Below are 17,970 nucleotides of genomic sequence, written 5' to 3' on the forward strand. Positions count from 1 at the left end.
AGAAGCATTTGACAGAGAGGCATTTAACAGAGAAGCATTTGACAAAGGAGCATTTAACAGAGGAGAATTTTACAAAGGAACATTTGACAGGGGAGTGTTTGACAGATTAGAGTTAGACGGAGGAGCATTTAACTGAAAATATTTTATCCATTGTTAGATTAATGAAATTTTGACGAGTCCAACTAAAAAATTGCTTGTTAATTTAGCCAATGTTAATTGAGGTAGATTCATTGGATTCTATATATAATCAGGCAAATAGATTTTCTTGCGTACTGCTCAATTATTTCATTAGGAATCTTAAATATAGGTGGCGTCACTTATCTTTTTCTTTTTCAAGGATATTGGTTCTGACGTCCTGGATTCTGGCGTCCTTGATTTTTCCTCCAGTTGAAGTAACAACAGAGTTTAGATATTGTTTTACGGCCTTTTACTGTTTTGTTCTTGACTGTGAAGTGTCTAAAAAGGTGAAAGGTATGTAAAAATGTTCTTTATTATTTTTTTTTATGTTTTTGGAAATTTTAATTTCTTAGGTTGTGATTTGTTAGCAAACTGGATGTGTTGGAATTAAGGCTGGGTCAGCAGTAGTACTGCATAAATTTTTTGTAAATTTCATTTGAGATTAGACGGCCAAACGAATTTTTTCCATCGTGTGGATAAAAAGTATAAAAATCAGATTTTAGATAATTATGGAATGAATAAAGTAATGGATAACTTTTTAGACGTAAACTACGTTTGAAACCCCTTAAAATATACAATGTACCAGTCTTAATTGTAGGTTAAATTTCAAGAACTTTTATCTACTTTCCATTAATCATCGTAAGTTATCTTAGTTACCGTAATAGTAAATGTATTAGCGCTAATGATTTATTGGGTTTCCCCTATGGGTTACCATTTTGGCGTTAATTATAAATTATGCAAATATAGGTAGGGTAGCTATGTATACATCCATAGTTTTAAATACCTCTGTTATTACCCAGTGATTTTTGGTAGATTAAACTGTGTAGTAAGTGATTTATTGGAATGATTGAAATATGTTTGGAAAAATTGTTAGTGTTAAATAAATGAATTTTGATGTAGGAAAAATCTATTTTTGGTTAGGATAGCCATGTCGTCCAGATGGAAGTTCCCTTCGGCAACTTCCTTCTGTATACTATTTCTGAGTGATGATAGAGAATTACCGTCGGGTATCACGGGTAAAGGTCGAAAGTTTGTGTTTGCTCTAGGGTTCAATAGCTTTCAACAGAAGGGGATGCTAGGCTACTCCTACGCTTATCTCATTCAATACCCCTTCAACAAACCCAATGGCTAATCAAACTCTCCTGAAGACATCCCTATTCTGGAAAAAACAAGTTTGTCTACATGTAGGCCTAAAACAAGATTCCATTCAAATTTTAAAATTTAACATAAAGTAAAATTGAAGCGAATGGACATTTTTAGTTTTTAATAAGGTGGTTACGTAGGAGTAGCATTGCACCCCTGTCCGGTGAAAGCTATTGTCCCTATAGCCTACACAATGCAAACCTTAAACCTTTAGCCTATTGGAATGGGCCATCAGTGAAGCTGGAACTTACTGTTAACCTTTTAAGAGTAAACCCATGTGGATGCTGGGTGACACAAGAATCCCCGCCCATTTGATAGGTAGTGTGCACCTCCACTCTGACCTTGGCTGCTGGCTTAATTATAGAATTAGTGCAATATTAGTTAGGACATTGAAACTAGTATAATTTGATAGATCTTTGCAAATGCACTACCTCAAATCTACCACTGGCTGAAGCCTCTTAAAGTTAATGTTAATGAAATTCATTTTGCTCCTTTCGTTGTCCAGCTCTTGCTACAGGGTTCTTGGTTATATTTTAATTACCAACAAAACTAATTCGCTATAAGAAATGGGTAAGTGGTGGCTAGTTTGCCCTTTTTCTTTTTTATGGGGGTTGGTCTATAATAAATTGTCGTTTAAAAACTTTTGGCTACTTCTTACTTTGAACTTCATAGCTTACATAGCTTACATTTGGGAGACTGATGGCGAGTTATTGCGCATGCGTCGCGTTCACCTTTGCCAGCTGTTCTGTCTTGTATGACTTCATTACCAGGCTTTTTTAACAAATCGCAAGCTTTCAAATATTTTGTGCGGACATTCCTGGATGTTTTAAAATTGCCATTTTTCCACCACCTTCCCCTTCAGTTTTTGCTTTACTACCATCACATACTTTTCCAAGGGGAAAGTACAATGACGCCGTGTACTCAGGATTTCTACCACGTACCAAGAAAGGACAAAACTGGAGGAGGAGTGGGTGTCTTTATGTCGAAAACCTTCTCTAGGGTTTCTATCATGAATGAAATAGTATTTGAAACGTTTGAATTTATATGTTTAAAACTGACAAGAAACAATAAGGTATTGAATATAATATCATATAGACCACCAGGGAGTAATGAGGAAATTCATTGAAGAATTTAGTATTCTTTTGGGTGTGGTGGACGATATTAAAAATACATTATTTGGTGGTGACTTTAATTGTTGGGTAGATTATAAAAACTATTATAAGACTAAAGAACTCAAGGAAGTATTTGAGATGTTTAATTTAATAAAGTGTTTCGGTATCAACGTCAGTAGGTGGTCATACACTCGACTTGGTCATAAGTGGAAAAGACTCAGACCTAATAAAAAATCTTGAAGTGGAACCAGACTGAGATCTCAAAAACTCAAACTCATCACTTTTGATGTTGATATAAATTGCACCAGAGTATTGAAAAAATGGATCACATATAGGGAACGGGAAAATTTTGATGCTGAGAATTTTATTGAAGCTAGTGTAGCGCAAATGTCTTGTGAGAACACACAATGTGAACATATGGTACAGAGAATGTGTTGGGTGTTTTACCAAGAAATACAACGACAATTTTGGAAAAATGTAAGATACCATGTGTCCCATAAAGAACAAACAAATAGTTGTACGCGAAAATGTTAGATGGTATAATAGTGAGCTATTAAAGGCAAAAAGACAGACGTAAGATGGAAGGTAGATGGAAAAGAGCCAAATCCTCACAAGCCAAAAATCTATATAAGGCCAGAAATGACTGACATCCTGTTAGAAAAAACAAAAAGAAAATTCTACAACGGCGGATGTAAAAAAAACCAATAACATGAAGGACTTTCACAAAAACCTTTGATTTGATGGGATTAAAGAAAAAATGTCTTGCCTGACAATGTTTGAACAGATTTGTTATATTCTTCAATGAGAAAATTGATAAAATCTATAGAGGTTTCCCCCAAAATCACTTGGAAGGACAGTCAGCTATGCCAGTGAAGGAGGGAAAGAAGTTAATAAAATTTAAGGAAATAAATGTGAGACTTGTTAAAGGTTATGAGAGAGATGAATAATACATAGTGGAAACGACCTTCCCAAACAGTTCAATAAGTAAAGCTCCAAACAAGCAAGTTGTATATAATATTTACCTGAACATAATTAACCTAAGTATATCACAATCCTGTTTTCCTAGCTGAAAAAAACTGCGTTGGTCAAACCAGTTTACAAAGGAAAAGGTTATGTAAACGAGCTAAATTCATATAGGCCCATTTCAAATTTATCCTACATGTCAAAGCTTATTGAAAGTCATAAGTGAGCAATTATGGGCGCATATAGATGAGTTAGAGGTATTCCCGGAAAATCAATCGGCCTATAGAGCTAATCATTCTACAGAAACTATCTTATGCTCAATAATGAATGATATGATGTCTTCTTGATGAGGGAAAGTGTGGAATTTTGATTGTTAGATGTTAGTGCTGCTTTTGACACTGTTGTGCACGAGTACTTACTTGACGACTTAGTCTATTGGAGTGACTGAGGAACCACTGAAGTTTTTGCGAAGTTACTTAGTGAATAGGATGATTATTGTAGAAGTTTCTAGAAACCGATCCAATGAGAGAATTCTTATGAAGGTTGTACCACAGGGTAGTGTTCTGGGCCCTATCTTGTTTAACATATATACTATCGAGCTATCACACATCTTGAAAAAACAAAAAGTGGGCTTTAAACTATATGCAGATGATACTCAGTTTTACCTCTCAATTTCAACAAAAGATACAGAGAAGAAAATCTATGAGTTAATGACTGAAATAAAAACATGGATGCAGAGGAAAAAGCTCAAATTAAATGATAAAACAGAATGTATGTTTTTTGGCACAAAGGTGGCTTTGAAGAATTACCAGTTAATTCAAAGTATAAAAATTGGTGATGCTGATGTTGGGATTGTGCCTGTTGTGAAAAATTTGGGTGTACTGATAGATTGTAATTTGTCAATGAGGGACCAAATTGTGAACACAGTGAAAGTGTAACTATCACCTGAGAAACATAGCATTTATTAGAAAATATTTAACGAGGGCAGTACAAACATTTTAGTGATGAGTCATGTAATATAAAGGCTTGAATATTGCAATTCTCTGTACTACAAATTGCCCAATACACTACTAAGTAAGCTTCAAAATGTGCAAAACCGGGCGGCTAGACTGATAAAAGGCATTAAACTAAGGGAGAGAATAACTCCTGTATTGATCGATCTACATTGGTTACCTGTTAAGGCTAGAATTTAATTTAAAATTTGCTTGTTGACTCTCAAAGCACTTAAAAGTGATAAGCTTAAATATCTTCGTGATTGCTTGGTCCCCTACCCTGAAGCTACCAGCGCCGCTGTAAGAGTTAATCATGCTGATGACCCACATAGACTATTCGAAACTAGTGTGAATCGTGTAATAGGAGGAAGAACGTTCAGTTATGCTGCACCGAGAGACTTTAATGACCTTCCACTCTGTCAAGAATAGCAATAATGTGGCAGCTTTCAAGAAAAACCTGAAGACTTATCTTTTTAGAAAGTGTTATAATAGTGACCTGAAAACTATTAAGCCTGAATACAAATGCTAGCGAAATAACTGATAACGATACAGAGCGAAATATTAACTGGAAAGAAATTATATTTTCACACACCAAGGCCCTCCTTTACATTATTTAGTGTCTGATGGAGGGCGAGAAATAAACCCGTAAAAGTAAAGAAAGTACTTCAAAACTTTGTCTTTCAAGTATTATGGAATACGTGAAAAATCTTATCTAAAGAAATGGTGTTTATAGAAAAACTTTTCTTTGAAGATTCCCTACATTTCCATTGCAAATTATGAAGATATACCTTGATATATCCTGCAGCAATCTGGGGTTTTGCGTGGGGAAAATTTACTTGCAAATTGATAATGGTAAAAATAACCTTTTCTTCATACATTGTGATGCGTAATCCACGAAAAAATAGCAAGTTTCATGGAGAGTATCACTGTAGGCTGCTACTGGTGTAGTGAAAAAAAAAATTAAGTTATCCCTCAAAAAGGTAAATGTCCCAAGTTCAATTCTGGTAAGGATTTTTGTGAATTTATCATTACATAAGTAATTATTTGTGATTTGCTTTTAGTTTGTGACCTGGGAGTAGAGGTCTGGGCGGCTTGCCCCCGGCCAGGTATGTGACATGGGAACTACTAGGTTAGGTGGGTTTGTTAGTTTGTGTGGCCTTTTACATATCTTTGTTAAATAATCTCACTTTATTTAATTTTTTTTTTTTTTTTTTGCACACCCCAAGTCCCAGTCCCACCCGTGTCCATTTGGAAGTGGGGATTCATATAACGGTAGACGGCTCATTTGCAATGGAAATAAAAGGGCAAATTTGTTGAAAGCACACTATTTACTGTAGAAAAAGCTTTTTTTTCCTACTAAAAATATCCTGTTTTCTTTGAAATAGCGAAATTTAATGTCGCCAATGGATTATAATGAAAACAATCTCCATTAGTGTGTAGCTATTGCTGTACTTGTGAAAGTAAAATAACTCCGAAACAGTGAGCCTTGGAGCTTGTGAGCACAGATATATACCACTTTCCAGAACATAGCAGTGATGTGGATGTTTTTTTTTTAGCAAAGCGGGCCGCCTTGGAGCAAAAAAAAAAAAAACGGATGTGAAGCGAATAATTTATAATTTATTTCTACACATGAACAAGTGTTTTTCTAGATGTTTTTTTTTTCTCACTTCTGATCATTGCTGCAAATCATCCCCCCCCTTTTTTTTTTTTGGCTTTTCCCCCATCCAACAAACACGAGTTTCTCACTGGGGTCCCCTATAATTATATATTTAAGGGGGTACAAAAACTCCTAAATGGGTGTTTGCTGCAATAATCATGGGCATAAATCAACACAGAATAGAGAATAGGAAAGTTTCATGTATTTACCTAGAAATTATGTACCGGGTTATATTTACTGCTGCCAACCCAGTAGTTAGAAAATAACTGGTAGGCGGGACTTCTGTCATGGTTAAGAGCCGAATAAAGGGCCCAATGTTTTATTCTAAACATTTTAGTTTTCAAAATTATAACCAAAATCTTATTATTCTAATATGGAAAGGTTAGGGAAGTATCTTGATACTGTATATTTTCTCTCATGGTAAATGGAAGCAATCCATTTGAACAGACGCTGAAGCACAAGCTAAAACTCTCCCTTTGAATTTACCCCTTTAAGTGTATTAACTCCTTTGTGAAGTTTGTATATATTTTTTTTTTTTCAATTTTACAATCTCAAAAGTATATTTTTTCTGGATCTTACGTCAAGACAAATTGAATTTGGAAGATATGTTTGAAAGTAAAAATAAAAAATTCATCAACTATCATAAATACTGGCCCACAGTGTTCAAGCTTAGATAAACAAAAATTTTGCCCGCTAGAACAAAGTATCATTTGAGTTAATGTTAAAGGTATAATTAGAGAAGTGCAATAAATGGTTTTTAGATTTTTTTAATGTATTGTGGTGTTTTCAAAGCTTTTGATATCTGGTAGTTTATTATACTGGGTCGACTGCTATTAATGAAAAGTTATTGGTCTGCTCAAGGTTTCTTCATGAATTACGCTCAAAAGTTGGAGTAGGCTATAAGCTACTGTGTACCAGTCATAATGGCATACAGTATTTAATTGTCAGAAGCATCACCTATCGGTTGTTCTTCTGAACTACCAGGTTGAAAGAGGCTCCTGTTGCCTGTGCTGAGATGACGGTAAAATTTGATATTTTATTAATCTGTAAACTTGGTTTACTGACAGTAGTATGAGATTTAAAATTCTGTATTTACAAAGATCTATTAAATATAAGATTTCCAATGTTTTAACTAATATTGCATTGTTCTGTTATGAAACTGTTGAATTGTGAGTGTATCAAGCTATGCCAGAACAAGAACAATTGAACCAAGTGATCAATTACATAATTAGAATGCCAAAATAGCCCACTTAACCGTGCATAGGGAAAAATTTTCTATTTGCATGAACAAGAGGGCTATAAGGTTAAATTGGTGCTGTGAGCTACGATGAACCAAAAAACAAGCGATAAATTAGAATAATTAATACTAGCCTACGGGATTAACAGGTAAACATTTTCTGCTTTCCAGAACATGGGATCAGAGGTAATGTCTCGAGCGAAGAGCTACAAAGCAAAGACCAAGGGATAGTCTTAATTTGGCGTATCTAAATACAGGTAAATACTCAATTTAGTGTTTTTCTTAATACGAATGGCTCCATAGAAAATGAGATGGGAAAATCACGTTTTCTATGCTCCCATAAGTCTTCGCAATTAAGTTAGTCTTGGTGTTATCACCATTGTTTTGATTATGGTAAGTTTTATTTTTACTACATTTCTCTTTTTACAACTGGTGGAAAAAAGTTTATAATTTACTACCTCTGCTAATGAAGTATAAAGGTGGTTTTACCTCCTGACATTTATTTGTGAACACCTTCCTGGGCTCAATTATACTCGTTAGTAATGAAAAGAGGTAAAAGCTGAATAATTTAAATTTTGTAAGTTCAAGGTCATGGTAAAGTAACACGTCCAATTTAAGTTATCAGCCATAAGTTTAGACATAGTTTTCAGACTTCAAACTTGGTTCATTTTTTATTGTATGAAAGTCCACGCCTATTAATACATGATAATGTCTGAGGTTGAAGGTCAAGGTCGAGCAAAAGGTCGAAAAACAAGCTGCTGTGATCTGTGTTCTAAGTGCCCCTATAGTTTCGAATATAAAATTAGACTGGTAAAGCGTTTTAAGCAAAAGGCTAGGCTCACTCCCAATCTGTATAAACTGCTGCAGGCCTTGCAATTTAACCAATCAAAGGTTAGGCCCTCTGCTAATAACTGCAGTTAATAACTGCAAGGGCGTGCGATTGTAAGCCTCCAAATAGTAAGCCATGCCCGACGCTGGTAGAAAGGTGGATGCGGCTATGGCATCCCTTAAAAACTATGCACGTCAGGATCTGTACCAACCGTGTTTCACACAATTGTACATAATTCCTTTTGTATATATTATGGTTGTATCTTCGCTCTTCCCTCGCACTAAAACGAACATGAAAATTCAAGTCTGGTTTTTCCTCTGTGATTTTGTCTGTCTTGTGAACTTGTCATGTCCTGTTGCCTTGAGGTTTTGTATATAAGGAGAGTGTTCCACAACAATATAACTCAGTCGTTTCCAATCTGCCTTTGATTTCACAACTCCTCTCTCGGCTCGTCACATTGGTGACCCCGGAAGTCGACTCGCTTCCACCGCCTTCCACCCCCACCCCCTCCTTCCACCCCCACCCCCTCGCCCCTACATCGTTGGTACTATGACGGACTCTACGGCAGTTGGCGCTACGGCCTCTCCATTCAAACTTTCGTTGTTTGCCAGCGGAGAGGCGTTTGCTTGGTTTCAGCGCGCAGAAGTCCAGTTTCGTATCAGGGGCGTGACTCGCTCAACCACCAAAGCGGATTATGTTCTCGCGGCGATACCCGAGGACACCTTCCCAGAAATATCTGACTGGCTTTGTGAACAAGGAGACACCCCAATAGCGTATGACGACCTCAAATCATACCTTCTGCAACAGTACTCGCCGTCGCCAGCCGCCCGTATAGCAAAGCTTTTTCAGCTCTCGCAACAACCGTTGGGGGACCAAAGGGCTTCGCTTGCCCTCAGGGAAATGACCAGTATCGCTCGCCTTCAACCTGCCGCAGACGGCTCTCCTCGTGAGGTGAACCTACTCCGTACCCTTTGGATACGCCGTTTACCTGAACCTGTGCGCGCTGCCATACCCGATGTCGATAGTTTACCCATAAAGGACTTGATGACCAAAGCCGACGCCCTTATGGACAGCCACTTCAAGACCTCCATCAACGCCTCCACCCCTGACGACGAGGATGCCTATTCAACGTACACCGAAGCTGACATGAATGCCGTAGGACATACACGCCTACCCCGTGACGTGCCGAAGCGGCGACAAAGCCGCCCACCACCCACCAATCGCTCGCGCCCCAACGAACGACTTCTACAGCCACTTACTACCTCCCATCCACCGCAGTTTTGCTACTACCACTTCAGATTCGGGGCAACCGCGAAGAAATGTGCCAAAGATTGTCAGTGGCCAAAAAACGTGTAAGTAGGCCATCGCTTGTGGCGGTGGCCTCCCATGTTTCTAATCTTTTCTTTTTACAGGATGCAGGAACGGGCGTGCGATTTTTGGTAGACACGGGTGCTTGTCGTTCTCTTTTGCCAAGGAAACTCAAGGCACAACGTAGTCTGTCTACATCTGCCGACGTCCGCTTGGTAGCTGCCAACGGATCTGCGATACCCACCTACGGTTACGAGAGCCTCACATTATCGTTCGGAAACGGTAAATTCAATTGGAAGTTTCTCGTTGCTGACGTCACAATGCCAATCCTCGGTGCGGATTTCCTCTCTCATTTCCACCTTCTGGTCGATGTCGCCCACCGACGATTGGTCAACGCGGACTCGTACTTGTCGACACCTCTTCAACCCGCCCCCTCTAACCTCGCTCTCCACATCAGCGCACCCACGGATGCCTACGCCCACCTCCTCACGTCGTACCCGGAAGTTTTCCGTCCAGAACTTCGCCAAACGCCCACGGTTCCTGCTAAGCACGGTATTTATCACCATATCAAGACGACGGGACCCCCAGTCTTCGCAAAATTCAGACGTCTGGCACCGGAACGATTGGCAGCTGCCAAACAGACGTTCGCCGAAATGGAGAAAATGGGCCTTTGCCAAAAGGCCTCCAGCCCATGGTCGTCACCCTTACACATCGTTCTGAAGAAAGACGGCTCCCTCCGTCCGTGCGGGGATTACAGGCGCCTGAACATGCAAACAGAACCGGATCACTACCCCCTCCCAAACATTGCCGATGTAACCTCCTACCTGCACAAAGCAAAGGTTTTCTCTACGCTCGACCTCCTGAAGGGGTATTATCAGGTGCCTATGAACCCAGAAGACATCCCCATGACCGCCATCACCACTCCGTTTGGCACATACACCTTCAATTACTCCTGTTTTGGCCTTCGTAATGCTGGGGCAACGTTTCAACGTCTCATGGATGGCATCTTAGGGGACCTCCCTTTCTGTGTATGTTATGTGGAAGACATACTTGTGTTCTCCTCCTCAAAAGAGGAACACCTCCGTCACCTGCGCATCGTGCTCGACCGCCTGCAACAAAATGGCCTTGTAGTCCGGTACGACAAGTGTACCTTTGGCGCCAACGAAGTGTCGTTCTTAGGGCACCGTATCACTCCTGAAGGAGTCCATCCCCTCCCTGAGAAGGTAGCAGCCGTTCAGAATTTCCCCACGCCCTCGACCGTCAAAGCTCTGCAGGAATTCTTGGGCATGATCAACTATTATCACTGCTTTCTGCCAGCCATTGCCGCCACTCTTGCTCCCCTCTACGCCTCCCTCAAGGGCAAGCCAAAGGACTTGAAGTGGGGTCCCCTTCAAGAAGCGGCCTTCTGCAATGCAAAGAAGGCCCTATCAACCGCTGCGGCTCTCACTTTTCCTATCCCACACGCCCTCTCCTTCTCTCCACCGATGCCAGCGAAGTCGCTATTGGTGCAGTACTCGAGCAGGTGGTCAAAGGCTCGCCCCTCCCATTGGCCTTCTTCAGCAGAAAACTGTCCAAGGCAGAATCGGGTTATTCTACCTTCGATCGAGAATTGCTGGCGGTGCACCTGGCTGTCAGTCACTTTCGCCATTTCTTAGAAGGTACGCCCTTCGTCATTCGCACAGACCACATGCCTCTGGTGCACGCCTTCACTCGACAGTCTGACGCCTGGTCCACCCGTCAACGCCGACATCTCTCCGCCGTGGCTGAATACAATTGCACCCTCCAATACGTCCCTGGGAAAATGAATCCCGTTGCCGATGCCCTGTCAAGAAACACGTTGGCTGCCGTTCAACTGGGATTGGATTACAACGCCCTGGCTGAAGCCCAACGACAGGATCCAGAGTATCAAGCTTGTAGGACATCCTGCACGTCCCTCCGTTGGGAGGATTTTCCCCTCGAAAACTCCAACACCACCCTCCTCTGTGACGTCAGTACTGGTAGACCGCGACCTTGGATTCCTGCTCCCATGCGCCGACAGGTGTTTGATTTCATCCACGGCCTTTCACATCCCTCGTGCCGTTCTACTGCACAGCTGCTGAAGGCAAAGTTCATTTGGCACGGCATTTCTAAGGATGCTAAGGATTGGGTCCGTGCCTGTACTTCTTGCCAAACTTCCAAAGTACATCGACACACGGATTCAGGAGTGGGCACCTTTCCTCACCTCAGCGTCGTTTCGCACACATTCACGTCGACGTTGTAGGCCCCCTACCCACATCACAAGGACATCGTTACCTGTTTACCGTCATCGACCGCTCCACTCGTTGGCCTGAAGCCATTCCCATGGAAACTGCAAAGTCCGCCTTATGTACATCTGCCTTACTCTCTGGATGGATTTCAAGATTCGGTATCCCTGAGCATATTACTTCTGACAGGGGAACCACTTTCACCTCTCAATTATGGACGTCATTAGCGAATCTCCTGGGCATCACCCTACATCAGACAACGGCCTACAACCCCGCTGCCAATGGAATGGTTGAACGTTTTCATCGCACCCTCAAAGCAGCTTTGATGTCCCGCTGCAAGGATTGCAACTGGTTTACTCAGCTTCCCTGGGTCCTCCTTGGACTAAGGACCACTCCTAAAGACGCCCTCGACGTCTCGGCAGCCGAAATGGTGTATGGCGACCCGTTGGTCGTCCCTGCCGAGTTTTTTCCTTCTACAACCTCCTCCGACGATCTCCAGCGCATACGTCACGTCGTGGGAAAATTTACTCCGTGCCGCCAGACTTACAAGCCCCCAGCGAAGCATCACATACCAACGGACTTGCACTCTGCAACGCACGTCTTCCTGCGCAACGACACCAGCAAGCCACCGTTAACGCCCCCTTACACGGGACCTTACCTTGTGATCCGACGCAGTCCGAAAGCATTCCTCCTAAACATTCGGGGCAAAGAAGACTGGGTCTCCATTGATCGTCTAAAACCTGCTTATCTTCTGCCAGATGACCCGCCTACAGTTCGCCTCTCTAGATCAGGGCGCCCTATTTAACATGTACAGTATGTCATTGTTAGGGGGGGAGCCATATACCAACCGTGTTTCACACAATTGTACATAATTCCTTTTGTATATATTATGGTTGTATCTTCGCTCTTCCCTCGCACTAAAACGAACATGAAAATTCAAGTCTGGTTTTTCCTCTGTGATTTTGTCTGTCTTGTGAACTTGTCATGTCCTGTTGCCTTGAGGTTTTGTATATAAGGAGAGTGTTCCACAACAATATAACTCAGTCGTTTCCAATCTGCCTTTGATTTCACAACTCCTCTCTCGGCTCGTCACAGATCCCTTAACTGGGATGTGGGGTATTGCAGGAGTCACAACTGTGGCTAAAGATAACATTAAAGTTGGAGATAGTGGATGTAAAGGAGAGGTGGATTGATATCCTGTTTGCAGTAGATAAGATGGAAGAAAATAGGTATAAACTTATTACAGGGGGTCATGAGAGGTAAGAAATGGACTTGGGCTCATAAGTCACAACTGGAAGGAAGATGTGGTAGAGAAAAATTATAGGTTTTTAAAGATTCCAATGGTAATAGGAGATTCAATAGCAAATTTAATTTCAGTATATTGCCATCGGATGGGTTGCAAGGAACAAAAGTAATTTAGGCAAGAATTTGAGGCAGCTATTTGAACTGAGAAGCTAATCGTAGGAACACATGAATGGCAGTGAAGTGGATGAAGTCAATGAAGGCCATTGGTTTGGAATTAGAAATTAATGTGAAGAGTATATATTAGAGGGGCAGTTTTGAATTGGCATTTATTAACACCTGGTTTAAGAAGTTTGATAAGCACCTGATATACTGTATTAGGAAAGTGGATGAGTGCAAAGCCAAATAGATTATATCCTGGTAAAACAGCTGACAGCGTGATGACTGGTGAAGTGATTTTGGGGGAAGCATGTGTGAAACATACTGGAAATAATGAATTTTAAAGTAGAAAACCAGAGAACGGCTGATTTAGTATTAGTTTGGCATCTTATAGGAGAAAAGTAAGGAATTTAAGAGAACTGGAAAGGTGTAACTTAGTGAACAGTGGAAAATATGGGTGGGTAAGAAAAAGGTTTAGTGGAAACAGGGGTTAGTGAGAAGAACCAGTGAATGTGGTGTTGAAAGAAAAGTTGTGGGCAGGACCAGAAAGGTGCAAGTCTGATAAAAGAAAATGAGGCATTTAAGGACTGGATAGTAAGGTATTGCATAGGGTGCAGAGGAATGGTACAGAAAAAAAAAGAAAGATTTTAGGAGTAAAGTAGGTAGTTACTGGGACAGCAGTAGAACAACTAAGTCTAGGAACAAGGGATGGAGAAAAGGTTATCTAAGATTCAAACTTATAGAAAATTCAGAGCATTTGGGCAACTGGCAGCTCTCAAGATGGAAATATATTGCATAGGGATGAATAAGAGATGGAGAGAATATTTCAAACTATTGAATACTGAAATTGAGAGGGGAGATGTACTCATGGAGGTGCAAGTGATGAAGATAATGAATACAAAAGTAAAGCTGGCATTGAGTAAAATGATTAAACACAAGGTCCAGCAGTTTCAAATTGAAATAGCTACAGGGGGGAAAATGGATGCTAGATATGAGTATTATGGGAAGGGGAAATAATGCCCAAGGACTGGGAGGAGAGTAATGGTATACATGTTTAAGCAGATGTCATGGATTGTGGTAATTACAGGGGAATTAAACTATAACAGCATGGTTTGAAAGTTTTTTGAGTTCGCTAGATTGAAAATTTTTGGAAATAGCTGTATGAATTCATGAAAGGGAGGGGAATGGTTTATGCCATCTTTATAGTGAGGCAGAAACAGGAAAAGAGCAAAACAAGCTTTTGTAGATCTAGAGTAGGCTTATGATAAAATACCAAAAAAAGTTGTTTTTGTGCTTGAAGAAATTCCTGCAGAAGTTATAATGGTACAGATGTATACAAGAACAAGTACTAAAGTAATGTCTTTAAGAAACAAACCTTTGAAGTTAAGCTAGTTTTTGTGGTGGTCATGGATGTTAAGTGAAGGGATCAGAAATGCTTCTATATGTAGATGATTTGGTGATTAAATCTGAAAATTAAGACTAAGAACATTTTAGTGGCAAGAGACCTTGGAGAGGGGAGCTTTGAGTAAATGTGGATAAGACTGGAGAGAGGAGGTTTAAGAGTAAATGTGGATAAAACTGGGAAAGAGGTTCAAGAGTGTGGGGATAAGACTGAAGTAATTGTGAATAGTATGGAAGGTAAAGACTAGATAGTTATGCATGGAAGTAGAGGCAATGTTATAAAACAGGTAGAATCTACTATGCCATAAGGGAGGATGCAAGGCTGGAAGTCAATAGGATGTAAGCAGCTGGGGGGGGAGGGGGAGTGGAATGTTGATTAAAGTCCAATAAAACTAAAGATCTTTATCACAGTAATAAGACCAGTATTCATTTACAGATCAGAAAAGTTGTCTCTTGAAACAGAGGAAGAAAGGATTAAGAAGCAAATGGTGAGGTGGAGAATGGGAATATCGCTGCTTGAAAGATTGGAAAATTAAATAAGAATGGTACATTAAAGATTAGAGGTAAAAAGTATCACAGCAGTGATGTGGACAAGGGTTGAGGGATGGTGGGGAGGAAGTGAGGAGGGCTAGAGAGGAACCTGTTTAAGATAGAGAGGCAGAGAATTAGCTGGCAAGATAGTGAAGGATGATCTGGGGAGAGGTTGGGTGGAAGAGGATATCCTTGATAAAGGCATTGAGAGGGTGTGTCAGGTAAAACACTTTACTGTAGGGGTAACAATTTGCAGATTGCTGACAAATTAATTCAAGGAAGGTCTTTAATGTAGGCCCTGACATTTGGAGCTGGTACTCTCTCAATGTCAATGTCTTAAGTGTGTTTCTCCTAAGACATCTGTACTGAAAGGCATGGTTGTCAGTGACCCTAGTGATGCCCACAGTGGAAGCCCCTTCCAAAGCCCCCCAAGGAATTGTATCTTCCTGCGACACTAGTGCCAGTAAGTGAGGCTGTCATGCCTCATAAGGGTATTGTGCCTATGGTTTGGGCAAGTCCTGGGCTGAGAGAACATTAGATGATGATACTCCATGCAACATCCCTGACCCGGTCACCTGTTACCCCTATTGCCTGTGCCAGTCATCAGTATTCTTGTGGCTGGGGTTAGGCAGTATATACACCTCTTAAAACCTTTATGCTCGGTACGTGGTCACTAAAGTAATATTGCAGCCAGCCCAGATCCCACACGGCACAGGAAGCATCTCTTCAATGGCAATGCATAAATGTAAGTCTGGAATGAATAGTAGAATGACTGGCTCTTATCTTTCATTTTTTCCCTTTCTTGGGGAAGGTGGTCCTAAAGCATAGTTCTGCAAAATTCAGGACCATAAAAATTGAATCTGGTGTTCATTTATAGTCATTAATTCACTTCCTCACCCCCATGGGTACAAAGTTCAGAAATGTGTGAAAATAACATAGGTAGTTGAGAAGACTAGACAAGTGTCAGCTACCAGCTAGGTTTTCTATTATGACACAGCCCAGTTGCCTAATTCTTCGTCGACATGCGTATTGGAACCAAAGTTAGAAAATAATAAATATTAGTTGACAATCTAGTTTGATTCAATTCTACTCTACGAAGTTCTATTTTAGTTTCATTTAATTTAGTTTTTATATCCATGCTCATTGGTTTCACACCATTATAAAGTCTTAGCTTAAACGTTGGTAGAGTAACAATTCACTGATACCTGAATGTCAAATGTCGTACTAAACAGCATTTATTATGCCATTGACCTTTGCATCTGAAACTTGATAGATATCTTTAATGGTTATTGCTTCAACATTCCTTATTTATATTTTGAATTTTCTTTTACTGAATATTTTCCAAAATTGTTTGCTTTATTGTCATAAGCTATTGCCAAATTTTCACATTTCCAGTTTGAGAGTTTCTCAATTGTTGAATACTGGTGGTTTGGTTCCTGGAACTTTATATAATTGAAAGCACTTTGGTAAACAGTGTTAAAAAAAAAAAAATTGTAGGAAAAATTTAGGCATAGTTTAAGTCTGATTTAAACAGCATACCATGTGTTATTTAGTATTTGGAGAATGCCATGCAGGTAAATTTCTTAATGTTCTAATAGTGTTTTTTCCCAGTGGTGAAATGGAAATTGGGGTTGCAGATAAGACGGACGAACATCGGTGTTTTTGACAGGTGGAGATATTGACAGCCAAAATGAAGATTTTCTTGACAGGCAAGGGATAAGAGACAGGACGATCTTGCTGGCTCTGTAATTGTTCAATTCATGTGACAATTGCTGTACTTATCAAGTCAATGAGTGATGGATTTCCAACTTTTATAATTTGACCTCAGGAATAATTTAAAATTCTTTATTTGAAAGTTTTATAAGTGTGAATGCTTATGGGTTACTTTTCTCAATAAGGAGAACTCCTAGTTAAGGTAATATTCCATCTTTAAGAGTATACGTTTTCAATGTAATTTTTTTCTTGGACTGAATTTTAAGTAGGTGTATTTATGACTGTGAGCCCTTACTAGTTTTAGGTTAACTTTAAAACCAAAGGCTGAATATTAAACACTTTGCATTTAAACATTACACATTCTAAGAATGACACAGCTTTGGTAGATAACTCAAATGTATTTAGATATACAGTATAGTACAATCATTAGAAGGTAATTATAATTGTCCAAAAGACTTAATCTGGTATTTTTCTTACAGGTACAACTTTTGAAGAAACCACAGGATTGTCTTCCTCATACACCACGAGTTCAGAAATGTATATGCAGAGAAGACTTTGAATTTTGGAAGCCAATTTATTCAAGTAAATGAATGTGTCCAGTATTGAGATCTTTCACTTTTCCTAATGTTCTACCTTATGATCTATGGTGGTTGGTATCTTGTATGGTGATGGATTAATATATAGTATGGTGAAGAGTTACAGCACTGTAATGACCACTGATGACCATCCAGAGCAATACCATTCATGCAAAATACTGATTATGGTCATTTTTAATTTTGGTTGAGGTTCCTTAGTTCTTGGATTAAATTGAATCAGGTGTGAATATCACTCATTGGGTTGTTATAGAGCAGTGGTTTTGAGTTTTAAAAAAAAAAATATCAAAGATCTTGTGGGTAGGCTATTGAAAACAAAATTGTAGATAAATTGCACTATTTACTCACTAAATGCATATCGTTTCAAATTTGGACTTAAAGATATGGTTGTACACTTTTACTGTTACAAATTTGACGATACAGAAGCATATTGTTGCAAATTTGACAAAAATACGGCTGTATTTGTAAATTTTACATTAGGATACAGGTGTATATTTTAACTTCAGGATAAAGCTGCATATGTTGCAAATTTAAGTTGAGGCAAAGGTGCATATTCTGTTGAAAATTTAACTTCTAGGGTAAAGGTGCATATTATGGATGCAAATTTAACTTCAGGATATAGTTACATATTATTTATTTTAATTTCACTTGAGGATACAGGTACACCTTC

General features: G+C 39.7%; 1 long non-coding RNA gene across 2 annotated transcripts in view; it reads left to right on the top strand.

Annotated features, from left to right (window-relative positions):
* LOC137656649 (uncharacterized) overlaps positions 1 to 17,970 on the top strand; it is a 228,383-nt gene that overhangs the window by 205,192 nt on the left and 5,221 nt on the right. For both annotated transcript variants that reach the window (XR_011046996.1, XR_011046993.1), the window contains exon 4: positions 17,187 to 17,289. This is a non-coding gene — a long non-coding RNA (uncharacterized lncRNA). The remainder of the gene's footprint in view (positions 1 to 17,186; positions 17,290 to 17,970) is intronic.

Source organism: Palaemon carinicauda, chromosome 17, assembly GCF_036898095.1.
Source record: "Palaemon carinicauda isolate YSFRI2023 chromosome 17, ASM3689809v2, whole genome shotgun sequence".
NCBI classification, from domain to species: domain Eukaryota; kingdom Metazoa; phylum Arthropoda; class Malacostraca; order Decapoda; family Palaemonidae; genus Palaemon; species Palaemon carinicauda.